The 4218-nt window shown below is 33.5% G+C and overlaps 1 pseudogene; it reads left to right on the top strand.

Annotated features, from left to right (window-relative positions):
• Positions 1-1144: 1144 nt before the first annotated feature.
• On the top strand, positions 1145-1263 carry LOC118611232 (annotated as a pseudogene).
• Positions 1264-4218: the final 2955 nt, after the last annotated feature.

Here is a 4218-nt window from a genome sequence, read left to right as displayed (position 1 = left end):
AGATCAAATAAACATTATTATTTTGTTTGATAGCAATAATTTCAAATGTTCAATTAACTATTGTTTTGAAAAGCCAGACATGGTTTACTTTGTATTTTATAAGAGCCCCAAAACATGGAAAAAAACCAAGAGATATAATTTGCCACTGAATCTGAATAAGCCAAATACTGTATATGAACCTTAGGATCAGTTTTCCTCACATTCATATACATTGGGACCCTGCATCCCAATTTTCTTCTGTTAGTTAACCCACTGCCTATCACAAACACATTGCATTAGAAAAAAGTTTCTACAAAATCATTAATTTCTTTATGCTATGAATCAAAATCAATCCCAGAAAATAAAAAATGCTTAATGCTGTCTAAAGAAAATTTTCAATACCATTTTGTCTTTTTATAGGGAGATATTCCTTTTAGCCTTGCAGAGCACTCTTCTCATTTTGAAACTGACATAAAATCAGATTAATGCAACAGGACTACCTTGCACTCTTCTCCACCTATAAACTTCTGCAGTCTCATGCATTAAGGAACCATCTGGATTAGCATTGCAAAATGGAGAACAGATGGACAAGAGACATATAGCATAATGAGGAAAACTACTATGAATAAGGCATATTGTTATTCATATTCATGCTAAATAGTTATTATGCATATACCTTTAGGTGATTATTTACATTTTAATCTGTTGGAAAATGAATGCCTTCCAAAAATGTTTCCATGATCACATTCTCCCTCCATTGGAAACTGTCATTCGAGACCATTATTACAGTTTACCAGTGGAACATATTTTCTTTTTAAAGTATAAAGAGCACTGGAAAGGCCAGAACAAAATATATAAAATGTGCATGAAGCTAACTATGAAGCGGGCTGTCAGAAACTAGTCGATCTTAAGAATGCATTCATAGGTCTTTGAGCCATACTTCTCTTGCTCAGGCCTGCTTCCACTTCTGGAAGTTTACTATCCCTTCTAATAAAGCTTTTCTTTTCTTCTGGTAAAGAGAGAGAGAGAGAGAGAGAGAGAGAGAGAGAGAGAGAGAGAGCGAGAGAGAGAGCGCGCGCGCCATGGTTCCATAGTGTAGCGGTTAGCACATCTGCTTTACATGCAGAAGTCCTAAATTCACACCCCAGTGGAGCCACGGTCCATGGTCTACGTCCATGCCACCCTGAACAAGCCTGATCCCATCTGATCTAGGAAGCTAAGTAGGGTCAAACCTGGTTAGTACTTGGGTGGGAGACCACTTAGGAAGACCAGGTGCTATAGGCATAAATAATAATAAATAATAAAAAAAAAAAAAAAAGAAAAAATGCACTTATAAGAGATACTGTATTAAGGACATTAATGGAAACTAGCTATTGTTAGGTATGGGTTGGTGACAGCCGCAAAGGAAAAGAAGAAAACAAATGGAGGAGAATAAATGAAGACTTCTTAGGAGTCCAAACTTAATTCATTTCTCAAAGAGACTTCTCAAGCACAAAAGGAGATTGACAAATTATAGAAATAGGTGATTGCTTCCTAAACTCTGCATCTTGTGGACACATCTAATAGAGTATTTCATATTACATAGTTACAAATGACTAGTCAATTTTTGTTCACAGTGTCTAGAATCACCAAAATCACATGATTGAAACCACCTTCCTTTAGAGAAATTATGTATTTCAAAAATTACATGACTGTAAACAATATAAAATAAAAATTCTCAGAATGAGCAATGCATCACCTTAGTTTTTACATATTTTGTATGTTTACATTGGAAATAAAATTATTTTTCTTCTTTTACTAATCAGGATATACTTCCAATATTATATCACTTCACTGCAGATTTTTTCTAGAAGGTTTTATTTTTACAGAATGTGTAACATTATTATATCATGACAGTAATAATTATATACCTTGCAGATACTTTTCTTTATACATTAAACTTTTCTGAACACTTCAGTTTCTCTCTTTTGAGCACTAACTCAAGAACTCAGATTCTCCTTTTTAACTATTTTACTCATAAGTAAACATCATAAGTTTTAAAATACACTGTTTAAATAAAACAAAAACTACTTTATATAGGGAAAAAGATACATAATTTTATAATTATTTCATAATGATAGTTAAATAAACATAGCTATATTTTACAGAGCTATTTTAAGTGTTTTACATATACATTCTCAATTAATCTACAAAAATGTCTTGATGAGGTAGCTATTACTTCTATATCCTTTATACACATAAGAAAACTGAGGCTTGGAGAAGTCAGGTCACACCATTAGTATGTGGGGCATGTTGATGTGAACCCACACAGTCAAGCTCTGGTAGAGTTATGCTCTTGAACACCCTTGTTATGATTCTTGCGCATATATGTCAAGAAATATTCATGGCTCTTTACATGTATCAATTTAATCAATCTTTCCTCAACCCTATTAATTAGGTACAACTATTATACTTACATTAGGAAACTAAGGCCTTGTGAATTGTTTAATTTGACCAAGTCTACCTTTTAAAGCAAGGAAAATGTCAGTTTTATAAATAGAAGACAACTTATCTGCCTTGCCTACATACCCCAGTCTAGATTACCCAAAGCTGGGCAGACGCAACACTAAGGGTTGAAGAAGACAAACTGCCTAATTCTTAGTCTAGTGCTTCCTCAACTCTTATTCAATACAGACACACAATTGGGTTAAGTCCATCCGAAAGGATGTTGCCTTCCTCATCTTCTTAATTTGCACAATAAAATCTTGAATCTAAAATGTGTGCTTTGGCCCCAATGGTCCAACTGTTTTATGTAGTTACCAGGATTTGGTAAAGATTTTTAAAAATCCTAAAAAAACAAAGAAATATGTAGTTTATTATATAGTTAAGGTAATGATATATACATTAATAAATGCAGCATGCTGTTTTTCTACTAACAAATTTCATCCAACATTTCCTCATCCAGAATTGGGAAAAATCTTTACATAGCCATAGGCTGGAGGTCATAATCTGGTTTACCTTCTCTGCCCATTCTTCTCACATATCCCAGATTGCTCACACACTCTCTGATCTTTCTTGTAATGATCATTTTTGCAAACCACTTCTTTTATTATTAGTGGGATAAAAATAGATGTTACCATTTGCTATCATTCAATGCTTAGACTTTAACTACAAATTCTATGCAATGATTAATTAAATATCAATTTAATTTGAAAGACATTATTGCCTCCAATGAGTTGAGCAAAAACTTCACCCCCAAAATGCCTATCTGTGCAGTAACATGATTTTCTATTAGTTTCACTTTCCTGTAAAGTCTGGGATCTGTCCTCAGCACAATTGTATTGGCTTTACTGGGAGAGACTGATACTGAAGTCACATCAGCTATTAGAGAAAATAAGGCGGCTAAAATAAACACCCATGGTACAGTTAACTAGAATCTGTAGATTTAGCCATTATTTAGGGAATGTTAATTTTTTTCACAACTGAGAATTTTTAATAAACAGAAAGAAATTACTGACTATAAAATGTACCATAAAACATTTTCAACTAATTAAATGTAGCCAAATATAACATAAAAATATGCATGCATATGGATGAGATATTCACTTGATGAGTTTGAAACTAATAATTATGTCACATGAAACATTTAACCAAAAGCCAACTTTTACTCACTCACATAAAGTAACTTTAACTGTTAACTACATCTCAGAACCAGTTTGGAGCAACCGACAATAGACGGGCCTGGTATGTTATATTTGGTGAGCTAAGGATTTACGAGGATTTCTAAAACCAGACAATCATCAGAATACGGCTTAAATCCCTGTAGGGTATACTGTATTTCAAAGTCTGCAAAATAAATTTAACATGTGTTCTAAGTAACTTGCAAACCAAACAAAGCATGGAAACTTTGGTTTTTGCAAAATAATCTTAACCCATGACCAAGTGTAATCTAGGTATAAACACACACATGTCATGTGTACTAAGAAAGTGAGCGTTGTGTCATGAGCCTCTGCAACCTTATTAACACTCTGTCTTCCAATTCTCTTCCTCAGATTATTCCTTGAGGTTGGCTCTACATGGATGTTGAAAGGCAAGATTTCTAAGAAAAAATTATAATGGGAGCTATTGCCTCACCTATAAGAATACAGAGCTATTTTATAATACTATTTCGAACTAGAGTGAAATGTCCAGAAAGAAAAAGTCCCCTGACTTGTTACATAGGGTCTTCACAGAAGTTTCTTCTTCTTCACTTTTGCCAAT

The sequence above is a fragment of the Rousettus aegyptiacus genome, unplaced genomic scaffold, assembly GCF_014176215.1.
Source record: "Rousettus aegyptiacus isolate mRouAeg1 unplaced genomic scaffold, mRouAeg1.p scaffold_m13_p_13, whole genome shotgun sequence".
NCBI classification, from domain to species: Eukaryota; Metazoa; Chordata; class Mammalia; order Chiroptera; family Pteropodidae; genus Rousettus; species Rousettus aegyptiacus.
Note: the sequence above shows the minus strand (reverse complement) of the source record. Positions and strands in the feature narration are given on the sequence as shown.